Below are 24,240 nucleotides of genomic sequence, written 5' to 3'. Positions count from 1 at the left end.
GTTTGTCGGCTTTGAAAGTAAGCAGAAAGAACAGCTGCAGGTGGGGGAAGAAAGGCATGGAAGGTACCGGGGGTTGGTAAAGGATGGAAGGTAAGATATTTTTTATTTTTCGTTACCATTGGGACAGTAATACATAACAGTTGCCATGTTATTTATGGCTTCCCAAATAATCCTCTGCCACTGCTTAGCATCTCAATCAATCCATCAATCAGTCAAACATTTATAAAGGGTGGCAACTCACCCATGAGGGCCTCATGGTGCAGGAGAAGTTGTCTTATGTGTGGTGGGGTGTTCAGTAGGCCTGGGCGAAGCACTACGCTACGCTCGCGTAGTTTGCGAAGTTCGCGCTACTTCGCACTACGCGAACTGCACGTAGCACAGTGCGAACACGCGTAGCGTAGTGTTGCGTAGTGCTGCGGTCATTTTTTGCTTGCTCGCGGTCCTCAACGTCAAGTTGGCGACCGCGAGCAAGCAAAATGACATCCTGGCAAGACTTTTTCCTTGTTCGCGATCGCGAGCATGGAAAATAAACCTACCGGCGAGATTCCTAACGCGAGGAGGTCAGGTTTCTCATTGCGAGGGGTCGCGTATGCTCGCGACCGCTCGCGATGAGAAACTACCAGTTCGCGTTGAGAAAGCTGCCGCTCGAGTAAAAATCTACTCGAGCAGCAGAAAACTACAGCTCGCACTGTGCAAGATGCCATTTTCAATGATTGCACAGTGCCGGTTGCTTGTCCGCACTGTGCAATCATTGAAAACAACATCTTGCACAGTGCGAACATGTTACTACGCAGTTCGCGAAGTGCTACGCGTAGCTCGCGTAGTGCGAACTTCACTTTGCGTAGCTTCGCGAAGTGCTACTTCGCGAACTACGCCCACCCTTAGTGTTCAGTCAATAGCAGCTAAAAGAAGGGGCAGATGATTTGTGGGGCTGCACATAACATACAATTATTTACACTTATAAAATTAATTATGAGTATGTTTTCAGCTTGGGGTTCTGAGTGCCATCATGTGCTCTCATTGTCTATTTGATGCCAATCAGAAACCAGACATGAAATATATCACTCTAATTTACTGTTATCCATCTATAATTCTATATATAGTCGACTGCCTGGACTATACCAGTTGGTAAATGCCCAGAACCATGTGGCACGGGCCTATAAAGTGGGAGAGGACCTTTAACAACCGGTATAGCTCAAGGCATTAGGGCTAAAAGGCTATAAGAACATACCACCCACTGAGGATAGAATCTTGTAAATAAAAAGAGAGAAACAGAAAGACAAACATTGGAATGTTGGAGCAGAAGGCTTATACAATCAAACCCTGAGTCTCTCGATTACTTGAACTTGAGTTTTTTTTCCGAGGTGCAAGGGTCGGTTACATCGGAGAGGATCTTTAACAACCAGTACTGCAGCTAGAGGCAGAAGCGCTTTAAGGCTATTAGCATATTCAACCAACTAAGGCAACCCTGTTTTAAAGTAACAGGAAGAAACAGGAAGGCAAGCATTGGAATGTTGCGTAGAAGGCCTACGCCCATAATTATTGACCTGAGCTACTCCCTTGTTTTCCATAAAGTTCTTCCATTGGCTTAATACAAGTTTGATAGCCTAAGCAAAAAAATAAAAATTAGAAAGGGATACGCAACATTACTGGTTGAGCAGATTAGAAAACAACATATATAATGTAAACTCGAAAGGTGAACGTGATGTAAATTTGGTGTGATAGTTGCAATCTTGCCCACTCTGTGGAATAAAGCAATTTAAAACAATGTATCAGGAAGCATAAAAGAAAGAGTCGGTAAATAGTTATTGTGCTTAAATATGTAGTTCATCTGAGGGTATCCAATATTTCTCCAGATTTGCAGACATAAAAAGGAATTTGAGTACATTAAGAATCTAGGAGCAAGGTCACCTGAGGTGTGACACATCATTTTCTGGCCCACTCCAGATCTTTTGTATCAGTGAAGGATTTTTTACAGAGTTATTCTTTAATGCATGATTAGCAAGACAAACTGCAACTCTTTTAAGGAGTGCATAAAATCTGAAAATCACAGTTTAATACGTCTGTTTACACCCCTCACTATGCAGTTTTTAAGTATGGCCTAGAGACAGCTTACGTTGTATAGGTAACTGCTTGTAAAGAAATATCATAAATAAAAAATGCATATATCTATACATACACACCCTGATCTTTCATTGGTCTGTTCAACTGCCATTCATATTTTGCTTTCACCCACCACAGCTTATACAATAGGGCAGTGGACCAGCCCACTGCAGCCACTGGCTCTTCTATGATGTGAATGACTGCATTTTGTCTGATCACAGCCACTTAAAAAGAAGTCTATTTTGGTGCCAGGACAGGTGGCCCTACATTTTACGCTGTCTGTATGTTTATTATGTCCATGCTTTATGTTACTTTATTCTCTTAGTCAACCTTGTGTGTTTTAAACTGTTTTCAGGTTACAGCAATTCGAAAACTAAAGCACCTTTTCTTTGCACCAATTATAAATGTGTTCCTGTGATGTACATTAAAGCGAAAAGGGCTATAGATCTGTTGTAAGCAACCTTGCCTAGCATGCATAATATTTAATGGTTATTTTTTAAGCAATGTTTTTATTAAACGCTTAGATCCTCAAAATGACGGTGTGGCATGTTTTCTTCTTTTTAAGTTTGCAACTACAAAAAAAAAAAGATTACAAATGAACCATCACAGTAACTTGCCGAAGCCGGACACAATGGTTTTGCCAATGCTTGTTTGATGTTATTCCTTCTTTTTCTTACCCTCACGTCTTTCACTTCCTGATCACTTTCCATTTCCCTCTCAACATTCATTAATGTTACAAAGTCATTAGAGAATTGCGGGTGCTGTTCATCTTTCCCTTTCGGTCCTTACCTTAGCTTTTGTTCTTTTGAATGAGGAGTGATGTTAACATCTGGCAATGCTTATCCAAAGAACAAACGTATGACAGAGATTGACGAGTTAAAGCTGATGTATGTAAGTACAGTGCCGGGAGTGAGAACTCCGTATCCACAATCAGCATTTGGACTTACCAGTGCGCTGCCATCACCCAAGTGATTGGGTTGAGAAGGGTATAGAGAGGACAAATAGCTAACTTTTAACCACCAGCACATTCTATGTCTGCAACAATGTTAAATTGTATAGCACTGGTGCAGTTCAATAATAAAAGTTGTTGGTAATATTAAAACACAGAGAAAGAAGCCTGGTGAGGGCAGAATAACTCTGCAACAACTACAGATGGTTGATTCCTTCAGTGCTTAATTTGAGCAGGTGGTTTCTGGTGCTCGGCACCAGCACTTATTTGTCAGTACCTGCACTTGACAGTCTGCCACATGGTGGCACTAGCTGTCTAATTTAGAGACATGCACAACAACAGTTTTTTATCCATTCAATATATACTAAAAATGTAATAACTGTAACTATAGCCACTCTTTTTTCACTGGGGGCCTGGAATAGTCAGAATTGTCAACTTGTGTGATGATTAGGAGTGGTGTTGTTAATGCTCTATTACTTACCGGTAATCTTCATTACTCCGGGTCCCGTTGTCCTCGTCCCCTTCATAAACAGATTGGAGATTACTATCTCCCGACAGAAAAAAAGAGCAGAAGGCATGCTGGGACCCTAATACTGCCCCTCCCACCGGGAGTACATAAGCAGTACTTACCCAGCATCCCGTCTGTACAACCAAGCCCAGACAGGAAGGCCGGTCGCCCGGGAGGGAGGGAGGGGCGTATGAAGGGGACGAGGACAACGGGACCCGGAGTAATGAAGATTACCGGTAAGTAATAGAGCATTACCCCCAGGTCCCTTATGTCCTCGTCCCCTTCATAAACAGATTGGAGAATACCAAAGCAGAAAAACCGGCCTTCCAAAACCAAAAGCACCCCCAGGAAACCACACCAACGCAGCAACCCAAGGGAGCACCGAGAAGGAGGCAAGGGGAGACCGCAGGAAGCAACCGGCCAGCACCAAACCAGGACCGGAGACAACTCATAAAACAACACAAGGCCAGTACCACAAAAATGAGGCCACCAACCAGAGAAACAGGAGACAGGGCCAAAGAAAGAAGGCCAGCCCAGGCAAGAGGCGCAGCCCCAAGCACCCAGACCAACAAAAAAGGAGGAAGGCCCAGGCCAGAAACCGGCCCACCACACCAAACCGAAGGCCCCTGCCAGACGAAAGCATAGAGAAGAAAGCCAACGAAACCCGCAGAGGAGGCCAGGGCCGGGGATGAACCACAGCAAGAGCCGGCGAGCAGAACAGGAACCAGACCCCAACCAGACCAAAAAGGACCACGAAGGAGACAGAAACCCAAAAACCCCAGGAGGACAAAGCTCCCACAGGGAAGAAAAAACCGCCAACCGAACAGGGCGGCCAAAACCCAGAACAGACGGAGCAGAAGAAGCAATCCGGAACCGAACCGGAACCTCAAGACGGAGGGCAGAAAAAACACAGAAGCCAAGAAGGAGGACGACCGCACAGGCACCCAACACCCCGGCCAAGCACACAGCAAGGGCCAGAGCCACGGAACAAAAAGCCCTAGGGCGCATAGCACCCAGACCGGAAAACCACCAGGTCCGACCCCACAGAACACGGAAGAGGAGCCAAGAGACAGCAAAAAATGAGGGCAACAAGGGACAAAGAACCAGGAAGCCAGGACCGAAATCCAGCAACCCGCAAGGGCAGGAGGACCCACAGGCCCAACCAACCCAGGAAGAAGCCCACGTAGAGCCCAGGGCAAAGAAAAGGCAGGGAGGCCGAACGAGACCCCCAGCAACCCAACGCCGGACCAAACAGAAGGCCGGAAGAAAGAACAAGCACAGGAAACCCGAGGAAGCAGAGAAGCAGAGGGCCAAGCAGCAGAAGAACCCGGACACCCATGAGTCAGGAGGGAGAGCATGACAAGAAGGCCCAGCCAGAGAACACTCAGAACCAGAAGGAAGCCCGCAGACCAGGAGCAACAGGAGGCAACCCCGGAGGAGCCAACCCAGAAGCCCCGAAAACCCGGACCCACACAGGGCCGGACAAGGGACCCTCAGTCCATGAAAAAAGAAGAGGGCGGTCATCCAGACAGGAGCAACGGAGACCGAAGCTCAACAGCACCCAACCGAACCCCAGGAACCAGGCAGAGACACGGACACCCAACTAGAGGTGAACCAAACCCAGGAAATAAGCGCCGGCATGAGCAGGCCCAGAAGGACCCACCAGAACAAGACACGAAACCAAGAGAGCACCCCGCCAGGATCCACCGAGAGAGCACAGACAAGGATACCCATCTGAAAAAGGGCGACCACCAGACGCCCAAAACCAGCAGAAACCAGAAACCCCTGCAGAACAAAAGAGGAGAAACTAGAGCCAAGTCAAGGACACAGCACCAGCGAAAGAGAGCCAGGCCCCAAACAAACCAGACATGAACGCCAGAGATCCAAAACGCGAACCGCCACTGGAAACACACTCCAGGGGGGACGCAAAAGGAAAGGGAGAGCAGGACCCAACCCAAACCGTCGGAGAAGCCGAACGCCACAGGCACCCCCAGGGAGCCACAAGCAGGAAAAAACCTGTACCGACCCAGCTGAACCACAGAGACCAGGCGGGAGTAGGAGCGCCACAGTCAATAGGAGGGGCGACTAGGACCCACCGAAAGAAGCCAAATACAAGCCCAGAAACGAGCAGGAGCGCCGCAGCAGCAGAGGAACACAAAGCCACACCAAGGAACCCCAGAAACCAGGAAACGGCAGTGCCAGAGCCATGAGCACCCAAAAAACAATAGCAACCAGCACGGAAGAAGCCAGAAACAGATGCAAAAAGGAGGCAGCAACAGCAAAAGAAGCCCCCCAGCATACGGCAACACCGAACTCCAGGGAGGTCAAACCCCCGAAAGGAAAGGGACATCGTACACCAGCGGACAGAGCGAGCAACCCCGAAGAGGGGCAGAAATAACCCACGGCACAGCCAAACACGGCCCACAACCAGCTGAACCGGACAGCAGCAGAGGAACAGAGCCAGCCGCACAGGCAAGGACCCCCGAGGAGGGAATCCAACCTAGGAACCCAGCCCACTCCAGGCCAGACCACAGCACGGGTCCCAACAACACCCAGCATCAGGACAGCGCAGAAAAGTCAAAAAACAGGCAGACCCCGGCGTGACCAAGAGACAAGAGAGGACCACGACCCCAGACACACAACCCAGGGAGGCCATGTCCCACAGAGGCAAAGCGGCAGCTAGCAAGAAAGCCCACAAACACCAAGTGGAGCAACACAGAAGCCCCGGAGGGAAAGCGGCAAGGGGACAAGGCGGCACATACCCGCTGCAAACGACAGCAGACGCGCAGCGCCAGCCCAGCAGCCAGGGAGCAGGATGCCGCAGAGACAGAGAGCCAAACCGGCGACCAGGCCCCCGCAAGAGAGACAAGGCCATAAAAGACAGCCTACACGGTGAACCAAAACACCGGCATCACCGCACACCCCAGCACACCATCCCAGCCACCCGGAACATCCAGGAAGCCAAGGATGAGGAACAGCCCAACCAGGTAAGAACCCCAGCCCCGTAGACCACACACGAGGGCCGAAGTGGGGACGCAGAACAGCAGCAGAGAGCAAGCAGCACAAGCAGGAGGCCCTAGGTACAAACCCCAGCAAAACCAGGAGCCACCGCCACCCAAACAGGCCAAGGGCAACTCGCCAAAAATGGAACAGGAGCGGGAGGACCGGCACCACTATCAAAACATGGAACGCTTCATGAATCCGCGTGTCATCCTTGCGCAGGGGCCAGGCTAATCCACTCTGTGGAAAGGAGCAACCAGCAGCGCGGGAAGAGCAGGAAGCGCCCAAAGACAGAGGCGTCCATCGGCCAACAGCCCCCGAAAGAAAGGGCCACACAGCAGCCCCAGTGCACAACCCACGAGAGCACCACGGGAACGGAACCCCAACACACACCGGGGACAGGACAGAGAGGGGCGGACACAGGGAAAAGAGAAGGAGCACACCAACTCCATGTCGCACCACGCAAACACCCGAAGAGCAGCAGAAAACCGCAAGTCACACAGCCACAGAACGGAAACCCGACGCAAAGGCACCGGAGCGCCCCACAAGAACACTAGGGACGGCACCCAAGGATACATACAAGAGCGCAAGGCGCAGGGAGACCAGGCGAACAGTGCAGAAACACAGTATGCCGAGCCCCTGTCAGGCTCCAACCCGGGACCCTAGCCACAAAAGAGGCAGCCCACGCGGTAAGGCAGCATCCACAACTGGGAGGAAACCAGCACACGCAGAGGCAGCAGCCAGAAGAAGCGTCACACTGCCGCAGTCACAAACTCCGGCAGTAGAAGAATCACTCGGACTCAGGGCAAAACGGGCAGGAAGGAGGAGCAAGGAGCCACGCACCCCAACACCCCCAAGCAGTCAAGCGACAGCGACATCAAAGAACCAGGACAGCGCCAGCTTAAAGGGAATCCAAGGGCGCGCCGGTCGGGATGTAGTTCAGTGGCAGAGCGCATGCTTCGCAAGCATGAGGTCCCGGGTTCAAACTCCGGCATCCCCAAGAGCCCCCGCCATCCATCACGGACCTGAAATAAAGAAAAGAGCACCACAGCAGAGCGTGAACAAAAAACACCGCAATGCGGGACTCACCCAGGGCAGGGGCCGGACACCACCAGCAGCAAGGCCCCCACCCCAAAGGAAAGGTAATCCATGGGTGCGACTGTCGGGAAGGAGCACAGCGGCAGAGCGCATGCTTCGCAAGCATGAGTTCCTGGGAGCAAACCCCGGCATCCCAGGAGCCTCCGTCGCCCACCACGGACCTGAAATAAAGAAAAGAGCACCACAGCACAGCGGAGACAAAAAAACACCGCAATGCGGGACTCACCCAGGGCAGGGGCCGGACACCACCAGCAGCAAGGCCCCCACCCCAACAGCGGGAAGGTACGGCACATAGGAAACGCGGCACGCCTCCCAAACGCCCAGCTTCAGGAAGACGTGCACGCGATCCGGAAGTACCCGGGAGCGCACCAGCCGCAAAGGACCCGCAGGATCCAGGCAGCACACCGGCCACCACCGTCACGACCCCCAGCAAGCCCAGCAGGCCAGGGGACAGACCAGGAACGCCCCCCCCCCCCGCCCGCAAAGCCAGGCAGCCGGGCGGGGGGAGGAAGAAAGGAACGCCACACCAGCCCAGCAGGAGTAGCAGAACAGCACACCACGTCCATTCTGTCGACAGACAGAAAAAAAGAACAGACGGGATGCTGGGTAAGTACTGCTTATGTACTCCCGGTGGGAGGGGCAGTATTAGGGTCCCAGCATGCCTTCTGCTCTTTTTTTCTGTCGGGAGATAGTAATCTCCAATCTGTTTATGAAGGGGACGAGGACATAAGGGACCTGGGGGTAATGCAATTAGTAGCGCTGACATAGGCGATGGCCAGTGCATGCAGAAGTAACCTCCTGATGAGGGCCCCAGTACTTATTTATAGTTTTACAAATTATTCACTGGATTCCTTGGAATCAGGAACACTTGAATGTAAAGTTATTTCTGGCTGTTTTAAATACATGGCCAAGGATTTGCCTCATAACACGTCATAAGCGACATTATTTTAAAAAACGCTATCAATGACTCTGCATAGGTTACCTGTCTACCCTTTGCCTTTTTTGACCGGATTGTATTCAGATTTTGAAGATGTGAAGTACTCTCTATAAATTGTTATATTTAAACTCAAGCTGGAATGAGGAATACTTTTTGTTTTATCAGCAAAAAAAGCTCAGTACGTGTTTACGTGCATGTTAGTGAAGGCTTCAAGGCACAGTTCACAAATAGCCTTTCATCAAAACCTTTCGCAGCGTTTTCCTGCTACAATTAAGGAAATCGAGAAAACATTCTAAAGAATGAAAACATCTATGCAATATAAACAAAGTAGGACTCATCTTGTAGATATAATACATATTAAAATGTAATTACTGTCCCGTTTAAAGCTTTTTTCACTGTTGAAGCTAATTCATATTTACATAACAAAATTCCAACGCATCAGTTGAATTTAAAACCAGAAATATTTGTCATAGTTGTTTTTAAAGTTGTGATGCATTTAGTTTAAAATTGGCCCTACGCAAGACATTCACACAATTTCTTCTGCTTTACTAGTGAGATGTTGCCTCTGCTAGTTGAACTTTGTTAACAAAAGTTACACCCCACATAACCTACAAGAGATATGTTTCGTACCATACCCTGCTTGATGAAACTCACATGATGTTGGCAGATGCTAATGAATACTATTTTTATATATTGTTTGCTAAATATTTGTAGATATATATTTTTTGATAAACAATAGTGCGTTTTCTAAACCACTAGGAATATTTTTATCAATACCTAATTATATTTAAATATTAGATCAGCTAGATAATAGCATCATAGAACATGCCACCCAAACAGTTTTAACTTGCATAAGATGCCACAGAATTAACCTTTTCTATGCCACTCCGTAGCATCTGTTGTGCTGATAATATGGTCCTGTATCACAGCAAGCCGTGTGGCCCTCTGCAGAGTGCTCTATGCAAGGGCGATCGCAAACCCATTTATGAGCCTCACTCAGTAAAACATTCATCAGATCTTTTGAAGGGTCACACCGGGCTTGGATCTTTTGGTGTCTTAGATACTCTTCTTCCTCACCAGAGACCCCGCTACCACCAGATCGAGCCTACACGAAGGGATGAAAGACGTCGCCGAGTGGATGAAGAACAGCCGCCTGAAACTGAACTCAGACAAGACGGAAGTCCTCATCCTGGGACCATCACCCTCCGCCTGGGACGACTCCTGGGGGCCTCCAGCCCTGGGCACCGCACCCGAGCCAACAGACCACGCAACCTGGGCTTCATCCTGGACTCCTCCCTCTCGATGACCAGACAAGTCAACGCCGTCTCCTCCTCTTGCTTCCACACCCTCCGCATGCTTCGCAAGATCTTCTGTTGGATCCCGACCGAAACCAGGAAGACGGTCACCCAGGCCCTCGTCACCAGCCGTCTGGACTACGGAAACACCCTCTACGCCGGAACCACAGCCAAGCTACAGAAAAGACTCCAACGCATCCAGAACGCCTCCGCCCGACTCATCCTGGACATCCCCCGACGCAGCCACATCTCCGGCCACCTGAGGGACCTGCACTGGCTCCCTGTCAACAAGAGGATCACGTTCAGGCTCCTCACCCACGCACACAAGTCTCTCCACGACCTGGGCTCCAAGTACCTCAATGACCGCCTGACCTTCTACACGCCCACCCGCCAGCTACGGTCCACCAGCCTCGCCCTTGCCACCGTACCACGCATCCGAAGAACCACCGCCGGAGGCAGATCCTTCTCCTACCTGGCAGCCAAGACATGGAACTCCCTCCCCATCCACCTTCGGCGGACCCAGGACCACCACACCTTCAGGAGACAACTAAAGACCTGGCTATTCGAGCAGTAGCAGACCCCTCCCCCAAAGCGCCTTGAGACCCTTCCGGGTGAGTAGCGCGCTATACAAGTGCTATGATTGATTGATTGATTGATTGAGTGTTGTTTCACTCCGTGGCAAGTTAGCATCACAGTGGCCACTCCTTTAGCACAAAGAATTGACATTGGCAGAATTCAGAAAATAGAAGTATGCATAAATGTAGTAAGCAGATTTATCTGCTGAGGGGTCAGAATAAATGGATGACTCTCAGCCTATAGGTCTAAGGAGTCTATGACTCTACCTGCATGTCTTCAGTGGTCAACAAAAGGATTACCAATGAGTTTGGTCATGTAAACACAGGTTACACCATTACACTGCGGAAGAATGAGCTATAATTATAATATTAAGCTCAAGATTAGAGACAGGGCCTTTGGAGCTAGAATATTGTGTCTTTGTATGGCTACATACCTAACAGGTGACTAACAACCAACTCAGTGGTACTCTCGTAATCAACCTCAGGCGATAGAAGGTGGAGCCAGCATCGACTGGAACTGAGCCCTTACACTTCAGGCTATGCCCCGATTTCAGCCAATGACCTATTTTAAAAGCTGAAGATAGTGTCACATATGTTTACTGGCAGTGTGATCCAAAGAGTGGACCTCTGTACGGCATAGCACCTGCTGTGTTCAGCTGTAGTATCATAGATGTTATACGTTAATAAATGCAAAGAGCCTTGACGAATGAACACCCTGGTGGCACAAAATGTATGACCCATCAGGGTGAGCAGTAAATGTTCCTGCTAGAGACAACCCCTTCATGCCCCACACCCGCCAATAGAAATATTACAAAACATAATCTGTCCCTGAAGGACCAGGTTTTCAACTGTTCTTCAGTGCTAGCCAACCCTCACTCATCACTTAACTGTAGCATCAAGCAAAATTGTATTAGTGCAACAGAAGGGGTTTGCATCAGGACTCCTGGAGAAGAAGCCTCTTCCTGGAGTGGTTGGGGTCCCTCTGCAACCCTCACATCATAAGGGGATCTTATGGCATTCATACACACAGCGTCAGATGTATGAATGCATTTACGGGTTGCAAACCCTGTGCTTTGGTAAATAGCAATGTTTGCAATCACTAAATTTAAGTTTTCAATGTTCTAAACCCATTTAGCGATTTCATTAACAGGTTACCGAATCGCAAAATGTGTTAAGAAGCTCTACCTAATCGGTATTAGGAACAGCATGTTGAGGGCATTCCTTTCAAACAACACTTAATTATGGTGTGTATTAATGTTTTGCATCCCAAATCCGGTCTCAAAACATTAATATTTTACTGACATTTCACTGGAGACGGTAAACTATTCGCAATTAAGAGTAGGCATTGGTACCATAGATCCAATACAAAGTCTTAAAAAAAAGTGTGGAAAAGTTTTTTCTCAAAACATCCCATTAAACATTTAAGGAAAATGAGTTGCATTTTTCAAAAAATGGTGGTTTTATTGAAAAGCAATCACAGAAATGGTGGTCTATTGACTTCAGCAGGCCACCATCACTGTGATAGCAGAAAATCGTAGTGGGTCCCATTATGCAACCTACCTCATGAATATTCATGAGGTAGTTCGAATTGCAAGCTATTACAATTCAGTATTTTGTGAACCGATCTATTATTCTATAGATCAATTCGCAAAATACTATTGGATTTGGTAAACGTCGGTGCGCTTATTGCGACCACTTTAAGCTAATCCAATGCACATACATTTTGCCCTTACTCCACAATTAAAAAAGCCATTGTTTTTGCCCTATCTGCCACTCTAGACAGATGCCAGCCATTTAGAAATCAGTAAGAGTCTTTTTCATATAGGAACAGTCCAGTCTAAACTGCTCTACACAGAGGTACACAAGCAACCCTAGACAGATTTCTGTCTTCTGACTCCTTGTCGGTAGGTTATAGCATGAGCCTTGTGCACAGCAAGGATGGACCCCAATTGAGGCACACCACTGCACTGAGGGTGTTTACTGCACAAACAACAAAGTAATGGAAGAAATACTTCAATTATTCTCAGCTACTCATGATCATTTATGGCCAAATACCAGTTCATCGTTTTTCATCCACTGTGCCACTCAAGACTGAGACCATCCAAATGGAAATCAATCTTGATCCTTCATCAATAGGAACAGCCCAACCAAACTGTGAGGCCTACCACTCCCTCCGTGAATACCCCCATATGGGAACATAAGACACCACATCCCAGTTTCAACCTTTTTAGGCCTTGACAATGAGGTGAGTCCTATGGCACAGTGAGCATGGGATCCATGTCTGGGTATACCTGTCACACTTAAGGCATCTACTGCACAACCAATAAAATGATGTATGGAATGCCTGAATTAATCTCAGTCACTCAGGGTCACACTCCAATCAATCATCTTTTGCCCACTATGCTACTATAGACAGAAGTCACCCACGTACAAATCAGACTTAGTCCTGACTCTTGGTCCATCCACCTCTACACACATACCTGATTTAATCCAAGAAAATGTGTTCTAAATCTGGAAAGTTCATGCCTTTCCAGCACTAGTCTTTCAAACTCAAATAGGTAGCAAATACATTGGCAGGATTGGATGGGAACACATTTGAAAATATCATTTTCCAACATGCCGGGTGGAATAATGTGATTTTTATCATTTGGCTGATTTTGCAATCTCATAGTCATATGTGAGGAAATTGAGCAGTTGGTTGAGGAGGGTGAAAGTCTACTCACACAACAGCCACAATCCTTGTCAGGGTGAACACAAAAAGCCAATTAATTAATCTATGGTTAACCCTCTGGTAGCTTGGCACAAAAGCAATCAGGCTTAATTTAGAGGCCAGTAATAAAGTGAAAACACAAAACACAAGAAAAATCCCACATCAATTAAGAAACATTGAGTAAAATCTAAACAAAGTGACAAATGCTCATTCAGTAAACACGTAGATATGTAATTTAGAAGATTGAAGGTAAATATAGCACCTAAAAGCACAAAGTGGCACTCACGTTTATCTGGTCATGCGTGATTCAGGGACCTGGTTGGTACCGCTCCAAAAGTTACCTTCTAAAGTCCAGAACAAAGAGTTTTACAGTGGAGGGGGCCACGAGGAGCAGGGAGAGCACTGCATATGGTAATCTCTGTAGCGAGAAGAGAAGGCTGGCCATTGCGGATGGTCATCGCTATAGCGTGAAGTTCATGTTGCTTGCCGTGGAAGGTCATTGCTGGAGCTCCACATTGGCGGTCACTGAGGGATGTTGATGCTGTTGTTTGAAGAGCAGATTTTGTATTTTTGCATTGCAGGTCGTTGCTGGTGGTCACTGTAGCGCAAAACGCCAGGATCATTAGAGCATTGGTGCGGATGGCAAGATCTTGGTGCAAACTGGCCTGTTCACTGTCATGTTGAGCCCAAAATATCAGGATTTCATCTTTCCTTCAAGGAGGAGCTCAACCATGCCACACAAAGGGCCAGGACCTAGGAGGCACCTCCTGAGGGATCAGGAACTCAGTCCAGCAGAGGTCAACAGGGCTCAGACAGGTCAATTTGCAGGTCCAGACAGGTCCAGTTGCAGCAGGTCAGATGGCAGTTGCAGAGAGGTCTCTCGAGCTTATCATGTCCCTGTAGCTCAGAACAGGAGGTCCATCAGCTGACCCATGGAATCACTTCAGCCTTGGATGAATGGTGCATGGCCAGTCTTTCGTCTCAGACAACAGGGCAGGCCTGACGTAGCACAGTAGTCCTCTGTCAGCAGGGCAGTCCTTCTTCTGTAGTAACTGTAGGTCTAGGAGCGCAGTGAAGAGTAGGTCTGAGAGTCCCATTTTTATACCTGATGCCCCATGTAAAGTGAGGGAAGCTTATGCAGTTTTCTCCTCACCGAAGTTTCTGGAATTTCTGGTCTCCCTGCCCAGGTCGCAGTTTGTCTGTGGTCACAGTAGGCTAGTGTGAAGTCCTCTGTGTGTGTCTGGCCAGCACCTTTGAAGTGCAAGTGTGGTAGGTGACAGTTACGCCACACATAAAGCCAGGATGGTCTATCCTCCCAACACTCAGATCCTCTATTATGACGCCGTCTGGGATGAATACACAATTGCCACCTGCTAACTACACCTAGTCATGTGATCCAAGAAACATGATGCAGGCACCAAATGGATAGGGCAACAAAATGCCAAATTTCTAAAAGTGGCTTTTCAGAATTGTGACTTAAAATCCTACTATACCATTGAAATGAAATAAAAATGTATGCCGCGCGCTACTACCCGAATGTGTCTAGGCGTCTCCAAGGGGTTTTTAAATTACAGTTCCTCAGTCACCCAACACAATATTGCCACCTGCTCCCACAAAAAGTTAATGCTTATTGAATATAATAAGGTAAACCAATGTTATCCTTTGAAAGAGGTAGGCCTTGCAAGAGTGAAAAATGAATTTGAGAGATTTTCACTACTAGGACATGTAAAACTTAAAAGTAAAAGTCCAAACTTTTAAATACAACACACCCTGCCCTATGGGATTTTAGGGTCTATCCTAAGGGTGACTTAAATACATTAAAAGAGAAGGTTAAGACCTGAGAAAAGGTTCACCTTGCTAGGTTGGAAGGGCAGTTAAAACTGCAGACACGGGCTGCAATAGCAGTACCGAGACATGTTTTAAAAGGCTACATAGTAGGTGACACAATTTGAGCGGCAGGCCTACTACTAGCATTAAATGTATTGGGTCTGGGTACACCTCTTTACTAGGTATTTACTAGTAAATTAAATATTCAAATTTGGTGAAATCCAATTTTACCATGTTTAAAGGACAGAGCACAAGCAGTTTATTACCCAAAAATGTTTAGTGGGGGTGACCCCGCAGATTTTATTTTTCAATAGGATGGGTTTTATGTAATTGTGGCAGCATCACTGGGGTATTTTGTAATTGTTCTCTGAATATGTTTGTTGTGAAGGACAGAGCACAAGCAGTTTAGTACTAGCTAACAAAGGTAAAGAGCACAGAGTTTTAAAAGGCAAAAAAAAAGTTCAGAAATCAAAAAAACAGGTTTGTGGGGGTGACCCTGCAGATTTTATTTTTCAATAGGATGGGTTTTATGTAATTGTGGCAGTATCACTGAGGTATTTTGTAATAGTTCTCTGAATATGTTTGATGTCATTCAGAAGCATTTGAAGATTGCCTTAGAATTAATGGAGAGATATCAATTCCCAACAGTTATATTAACTTCCAAACGGCACAGAATCATAGAAGATGATGTTAGCAAAAAATACTAACATATACGTATAGTCTGCCCATTTCTTCACCTTTTGCAGCACCTAGCACCTCCAAACGCCCACTTAATCTCTGGCTATGCCCCTACCTCCTGTTTGAGAATAATATTGTGATTTAATTTCTATGCCGCAAACAACTTTTAAATAAAATTAATTTCCACAACGACCACCATTGTTGTACGTCTACCGCTCATTATTATTGTGACGTCTGCTAGAGCAAGTATCTAGAAATAACACTGAATTGATGTACATTCGTAAGCATGCACATGAAGCTTAAATATGGATTCCCCTTCCTAGTGCCTTAATCAGATTTCAGGAAACACTTCCATAAAAGCTCGAGGTTTTGAGTATATTTAGTTAGAAAATTGAGACCTGGTCACCTTTATCACAGAAAGATCTTTTTAAAAGAAAGAATTGTGTCAAGGACCAATGTGAGGAACAGCGCATCTCTCTGAAGCCCGCTAAGGCAAGAGATCTCCAGCGAGGCACCAGCCACACATCTGTTTTAATCACCCAGATCCTCAGCAAAGCTGACATTTAGAAGAAAAAGATCCTCACTTCAATTATCGGCCATGATGCTGCATTTAGGGCACTTAACTACAGGAGGCGGTAGATGTGCTAAGCAAACTTTAATATACAGCCTCTCAACATTGTTACAATTAAGTCTCTCTCAAATGTCATGAGCCCACTCCAGTCCTATTCAAGTTTTCACCCGCTCATTAAAAAGCGCTTATCGACTCAAAAATGCTCTTAATATATTATTTAAAGACACATGATGTACTGCTAAACGCTAGCCTAATGAAAGAAATGCAGGAATGGTCTTGGAAAAAAATTATCGGAGCGATGGTGTGATTTTGCAGAATGCACTGAACAACATCATTTAAAACAAAAAAATAAAAAAGATAATGCCAAGGAAGGAGACTGTCAAATAGAGTTTTAGTTGTCAATGTCATTATTTTGATGAATAACATTTCTGTAGCACTTACTGAATAAAACCGCCTTACTTGGTCTCTCTGGCGTCAATCTAGCATTTAAGCAGAACAAAAATGCTTTATTTTTTTGCTTTCCCATCAGCACGGCGCCCGCTTCACTAATGCCCCAGTTCATATTTTGGACAAGCAAGAATGTTCTATTTATTTGTATATGTTTGGCCACAATGTACCTCTTTGGTCCACTTGAAATAAATTCAACCATATCGCATGGATTTATTTGCCTCTCTTGGAGATAGGAATGGTAGGGTTTAACAATAATTTGGCCTAACTTTCCTGAAAAATTAAGCAAAAGTGTGAGAAAGATGTTGAGTGGTAAATTCAATTTTGCAGGGTGAGCAGTACTTGGAAATAAGATCTAAAGCGTTAATTGCACTCCATGTAAGAAATTGTGAGACCTAGGCGGTGCCATCTGTAGATCACGTGATCTCTCCTCATTATTTTAGCAGCTGCCACCAAACCTGACTTACTAATGTAGGTTTTCCCTGGGATTGGGGATTATCATGCACGCTTCCACCGCAGAGGTCAGAAACCTAGAAGCTTCCAAACTCAATCCATCCGATAACGCAAACTCAGTGCACGGATTGTGCTTCTTACAGCTTCAAAGCATGATATTTTCAAAGGGCAAACAGCTCACAGAGAGCAGTAAGATGGAGTAATGCTGGATACGCATGAGGTCACGAGCCCATTGCAATAGATTGGGAAATGGCGCCTTCACGGGCTGGGTCGTCTTTGTGGATAATCCCTTGGAGGACTACTGGCCAGTGGAGAGAGCTTCTTGGTCTCGATCAGGGAAAGGTATCACGTCAGCAAGATAATCTAATGTCGTGCACATTCATAACCCCTGTTGATTGTGAAGAACAAATATGATAATTAATTGAAAAGAAAATATTACAAAATTTTAGTTTGATAAAATATTTCAAGATTCTACTACCTCTAAGCCAATAGGAACAGCCGCCTGAGGCTTGTTGTCGTTCTTGAAAGGGGTGAGTAAACATGACCTCATGTTGATGAATTTCCTTGGGATGGGCAGTGTACTTTGAAAGTTTAGTTTCAAACCAGGAAGAAAAATCCCCATTGATCAAACAAGTGAGAGAAGCTATTCCAGCACGCGCGCTAAGGCAGCCTTATGTGTCACTGTCCCATTTCTCAAAGAAGGCGCTGCTCATTTTAAGGCATGAAATGGAGCCCAGTCCTGAAGACTGCACTTTATATGGTTGCCGCTCTGCACAACACCGTTACTCTATGACCCCTAGGGCCAGGGCAGCAAGTAGCAGATGCCCTTGCTAAAATGACAAACTATACAAAGTTTTTTGCTTTTATTAGTGCAAACATCTTATCATCCAGATAATGTGGAAACATATGTAATGTATAGACTTTAAGGATTAGGGTTGCAGATAGCAGCAGAAAGAGTAATGGTGGAAACAAAAGGCTACTATATTGAGTCAGAGCCAGGGAATGGGGCGATGATTGCTCTGGGATCGAAGAGTGAGAGTGGGAGTGAGTGTCTGGGAAATTGCCAGGAGAAAGCCATGCGATCATTTCAATCCGCGAGCCAAAAAGACATAAGAAGTGAGACATCATTTTATATTATGAGGTCAAATTGACTGCGTTCTGATGGAAGCAATTTATATAAACATCCTTATCTGTCAGCTATCATTCTCATACTTATGTTCCAGAAAGTCAGTGAATCAAGCATCCGTCCTCTGAAGTGCCATTCTATTTACAGGAATGCTCTCAACTGATGTGAATCACAGAATACTGCAGGGCATAAAAGAAATGCATATCCTTCATGCCATTTTTAAGGCTTCAACAAACAGTAAATCCATATCTAGTGAAATATAATAACAGCCTATGAGCACTTTATTCCAAATAATGCCTCAGTGTGTCCTTGTAGGAGAGTTGCAGCTCTTACTCCCTCAATATCTAAACAAAGTGTAAGATAAATTTCGAATAGTCAAGTTTTAATAGCTTTTCATAGTCAGAGCCTGATACAGAGAGACTAAAGCTATAATGTCAGAAACCTTCCCCCTAATGGTTACTCTAATGCTTGGCAGAAATGTTCACATTTTCAAGGAATCACAAAGGATCCCTGAAGTGCTCAATCAAGTATATACCAATTTCAGATTTCCTGGAGTACTCTAACATATAAAATGTATAAGGAAAGAAATGTACAATTTTCTCAGCATGTGAAAGCACTTCCTATAAATCCACATAAAATATGTAGGTATTTTCGTGGTACTCTCGTAATCAACCTCAGGCGATAGAAGGCGGAGCCAGCATCGACTTGAACTGAGCTCTTACACTTCAGGCTATGCCCAGATTTCAGCAGTGCCGAGCTAAGCCAATGACCTATTTTAAAAGCTGAAGATAGTGTCACATATGTTTACTAGCAGTGTGATCCAAAGAGTGGACCTCTGTACGCATAGCACCTGCTGTGTTCAGCTGTAGTATCATAGATGTTATACGTTAATAAATGCAAAGAGCCATGACGAATGAACACCCTGATGGCACAAAATGTATGACCCATCAGGGTGAGCATGAATGTGCTGACTCCTTAAAACCTGGCAAAATTGCCGTATACATGACTGTCATATTTAATTCACATTTAAGTCCCTAGTAAAGAGGTATACCATATACCCAAGGCTGGTAAATTAAATGCCACTAGTGGGGCACAGCACTGTTTGTGCCACCCACTTAGGTGGCCCCTTAATACACATCCGAGGCCCGCCATTGCAGCCTGCATTCAGTTTTAAAATGACCATTCGACTTGGCAAAATAATGCGCTTGCAAGGCCTAAAACTAAATTTTTTATTTCATGTTTGTAAAAACTCCTAAATTCATGTTTCACTACTTTCAGGCCTGCTTCTCCCATAGAATAACATTGGGTTAGTATTCGCAATTTCGAGATACTTGATCTATGCTTGGTGGACGAGGTTAAAAATAATAAATTATGACGCTGGGAAAGCAAATTGAACATGTAAATTACCTGTTCATGGGGCTAGAAGAGGATAACAGGGGCTTTGATCCTAGGAATCTTTATAATACAGATATTTGTAAAGTGGAATTCCACCCCCTTTTTTTATTATATGTTACATTATGACATTTTGAGGGAAGTTTGAATATTATTGGAGGTATGTGATAATTTGTTTTTAACTTATATTACTTATAATGTAATTAACTTTTTATCTTTTTTTATTAATTGTGAATTTTCAGATGTAAATGATCACGTTATTGATCGAATAAAGTAAATATAAATATTATAACATTGGGTTACCTTATTACATTTAATAATTGGTGTCTAGGTAATTGTAATTTAAAATCCTCCTTAATGGTAAAGTCAAATTTAATCATCCCTGTGCTCTCCAAAACCATGGTTCGAGGTTCAGCGGGCATAAACCCTGGAGTCAGGGAGGGTCTTTCAAAAGAGCCTCCTTGACGCCAGAGTTTAGGCTCACTCTCAATCAAAGCATGGTTTTGGAGAGCATAGGGATGTCAAATTAATGAAGCATGACAACTGAAAGGTGTTTGAGGACATTCCGTCAAACTATTTGTATGTGTCAAAAAATGACTAGACTGACAAAAAGAAAACATTAAGAAACTGTAAACCCTAGTATAGCTCGGGTGGCCTTTTTTGTGAAACCGCATTCTATTGGTGGCTGGCTCACCATTGAGACCCTAAACCTCTAGTGCCCCTCCTCGAAATTTGTCCATTGGTTTTGTAGTTTGAAAGTTTGCAGTTGCCCTTTCTGTATTCCTCCCACACAGCCACACAATAGAGAGACTAGATGTTGGCAGAATTAGCCATCCAAACTGAGATGGGGAGCAGAGCTTTGTACGACCCAACTTGCACTTCAAAGCCTATTGTGCCAGCAGACAGAATGGGACCAGAACAGGGAGACAGGAAATTTCAGTCTTTTTTGTGATGAGAAACCTCAAGACGCTACTCTCCTACTTCAAAGGTAGGCATAATAATAGGACCCTTATACCCAATCTTCATTCACTGCTGGATCTGCAGAAGTACTCAGAGTACTGCCCGTGGCTTGTTGTATACTTCAAATGACTGCACTGCTGCCTGAAGCCTACTCTGTGCCCTCAGAAGACTGCCCTACTAATTGAGCCCATCTTTTCTACTTGAACCCAGGGTTTACAGAGTGACTCCAAGGGCAAGCTGGCTGGCCTCTTGGTCAGAGATTCAGGGACAGGACAGGCTCCAACCATCTTGAACATTCACCTGGACCTTCCAAGTGGAGGCCCTCCCACCCTGGACCCTTGAAACGTTTACTAAAAATGCCCAGATAGCCTAAATTCAAAACTTAGGAGTTGGGATATTTTCTGCAAAAAAAAGTGCTCTGAGAACCGAAAGGATACCGGGACCTACCTGCTCACCGATCCATCCAAGGTGCATCGCCGGTCAACCTTACTTCACAGCAGATCACGCTACGTTCTTCTCTGCAACAGCAAATCCTGTCTTTGCCTTCTCGCAGCATGGGTATCCGGGCTCATGGAGCCCTCATCGGCTACAGCCTCCAGTATCGATACATTTCAAACGTAGAAATCTTTACCACAACTTCGTCCAGGAGCTCCCAGATGACGACACGTCCTCCTTCAGCACCACTGGCTGCCTTGCCCTTCTGAACTCTTAACTTCTCAGATATTTTTCTTTAAAATTTCTTCTAAATCCGAAGGTAAGTGGAGAGCAAAGCCCAATCCACTGCGTGTGTCTTATCTGCGCTCCAAAGTGGTTGGCCATAACTTTTGACTTCGCCCCAGTCTCCTATGACTAGATGTCCATGGTTGGAGTTGTCATCTGTTAGGCACTGCTTTACACTTAAAACTTCAAAAATCCATAACTTTGGTTCTGCTGATCAGATATTTGTCTATTTAGAATCAAATAATTCAATAATATGAAATTAATTTTTCTAATTTGGTGTTGGATATTTATTCTTCTTTGTTTCCATTTTATAAAAATGTAAGTGCTACATAAATACTTTACACATTGTCTCTTAACCTCTTCAGTGCCCATGACGAGATAGTCTCGTCATGGAGCACGGTCACGCTGTGCCCATGACGAGACTATCTCGTCATGAAACCCGCCCACTAATGTAACGCCCGGCACAGGAGGGGGAAAGGGCGTGGCACAGACGGGGTTAATTAAGCCTGACTGATTTTATGCCAAGCTAACAAGCGGTTAAGCACAGTTAACTTAATCACTTTTTTGTTGTTCACAATGACAAGGATTGTGGCAGTTGCTTGTGTGGACTTTAACCCCCCTCAACCAACAACCCAATTTCTCACAGATGGTGTTTAACTTTTGAAGAATGCCCACACAGAGTCTAAGACAAGGCAATACCTATGTCGGTACTTTCAAAACACACTTCTTTCAATACTTCAATAGTACATTTTGATAATGCACCATACAAATTCAAATTTCATGAACCCCTAATGCTGTGAATCGGGTTGTGAACTTTGGCTTCAAAACAGTTTTTTTGCATACTTAAGCTCAGCTTATCTAGCAAACAAACTTTCTGAAACATACCTTGCTTTTGTTCTTTCTGCTTTGAAACCCACAATCAGATATTGTAATTTTGTTTTAGCCAGTAGAAAAGGAGGCTGATACAGAAATCAATTCATTATTAGACCTACATTTTCTGGAGCACTTTAACTCAATCACCTGCTTTTCCTTAGAAGAGGTACTTTCCACTATGCACCCATCTGTCTCTCCAAATGACCCACCCACATCTAAATTGCTTAAATCCTTCATATCCCTGAAATCGAAGAATATTTGCTGTTATTTAATAGCAGTTTAAAGTTTAGCTTAGTGCCCACAATCTGGAAACAGATGGCGGTTAGCCCTCTTCTATAAAATCTATTCTAGATGTACAAGTAACACTATTTTCAAATATTTTGGTTGCCAGATGCAAGAATTTGCAACATTGACTACTTGATTTTTGAAAGAAAGATTCAAATTTATAATGATCCCTGGATTATGGACAAATTTGACATAGATGGACACATTTCCATTTCCAGAGGCCAGTCCAATAGTATTTTATATTGTGGATGTATTATGTAGGACGCTACAAAAAGTGGAATTTAAAAGTTTATTCATTCTGGATACAAATTGTGTATCATTAGAGTACATGAAAAAAGCCACCCCTGTGTTATGGAGGGCCGATGCCAGAGAGTGTCGCTAGTTATTAAGGGAGTAGATAGGAATGATCCTTGGAGGAGCCATACTTAAGAGTTTTAGGATAGCCTTAGAAGAGTGGGTGAGCTAGCTACTAGCTGATGTCTGTTTCCCAGAAAGAATTGTGACCACTTCATAGTGGTGCTGACAATATCAATTTCTTAAAGGCTAAGTCTCATCATAGAATGGTCTATGGTCTATGGTATCAAATGTGTTGGAGAGGTAAATGATAACTAAACCATTGGTCCATCTATTATCTCTTTTGAGGTACTCAAGAGGGAAGACCATGACCAGGTTAATACTTCTACCATGCTCCAACTTGTCCTGATGGTGATGTAATAGTTTATGTCCTTCAACATATTGGAGAAATGAATGAAGACCGATTTGTACAAAGTTTTCCCAAACAAAGGCAACAGGGAAATAGGCCTACATGTACTCATTACTTGTACATCTAGAATAGATTTTATATGCTAGTTGTTGGAAATGGCCCTTTTTGCAGGGTTATCCCCAAACTTTTTGCTTCTTCCTCCTATTTTTTTCCTGAACTGTTGTTGTTGGCTATAGGACTCTGGGCACTTTACCACTGCTGATCAGCGCTAAAGTGCATATGCTCCCTGTGTAAATTGATATTGTGATATGGTTCTCCCTGATTGGCATATTTGTGTTACCAGTAGGTCCCTAGTAAAGTGCACTGAGTGTGCCAGGGCTGGTAAATCGAATGCCACTAGTGGGCTTGCAGCACTGATTGCGCCACCCACATGAGTAGCCCTGAAAAGATGTTGCAGGCCTGCCACTGCGGTGCATGCACGCAGTTTGTTAACTGCCATGTCGACTTGGCAAGTGCACCCACTTGCCTGGCCCCACCCTTCCCTTTTCTTACACATATGGCACCCCTATGGTAGGCCCAAGGTACCCCCCTGGGCAGGGTGCAGTGTATGTGAAAGGTAGGACATGTACTGGTGGTAACATGTCCTGATAGTGAAATACTGCCAATTTCATTTTTCACTATTGAAAGGCTATCTTGCCCCATAGGACAGAATGGGGAAGGCTTTGTAATATTTTACAAGCATATCTTCTCATAGGGATAAGATGGAAAAATTGAGTTTAGTATCCCTGAACTCAGGATTCAAAAACACATCTTTTAGTAAAAATGGGTTTTAAATTGTGTGTTTGAAAATACCACTTTTTAGAAAGTGGCTATTTTCTTGTTCAACCATCCTGTGTGCCTCTGCCTGGTTGTGGATTGACTATCTGGCTTTGGAGTGACAGGGGCTGTGGGGAGGTGCAGTGGCTCCAGGAGTCTAGATGAGTCAGCACTAGGCTGAATAGGCCTGATCTGCATTTGGAGTGGTGGGAGG

At 45.1% G+C, this 24,240-nt stretch overlaps 1 protein-coding gene and 1 pseudogene across 4 annotated transcripts in view; both read right to left on the bottom strand.

Moving 5' to 3' along the window:
* AUTS2 (activator of transcription and developmental regulator AUTS2) overlaps window positions 1-24,240 on the bottom strand; it is a 2,674,869-nt gene that overhangs the window by 2,519,001 nt on the left and 131,628 nt on the right. The window lies entirely within an intron of this gene.
* On the bottom strand, window positions 6,738-6,808 carry LOC146859143 (U6 spliceosomal RNA; annotated as a pseudogene).

Source organism: Triturus cristatus, chromosome 3_2 (genome assembly GCF_964204655.1).
Source record: "Triturus cristatus chromosome 3_2, aTriCri1.1, whole genome shotgun sequence".
Classification (NCBI taxonomy): domain Eukaryota; kingdom Metazoa; phylum Chordata; class Amphibia; order Caudata; family Salamandridae; genus Triturus; species Triturus cristatus.
Note: the sequence above shows the minus strand (reverse complement) of the source record. Positions and strands in the feature narration are given on the sequence as shown.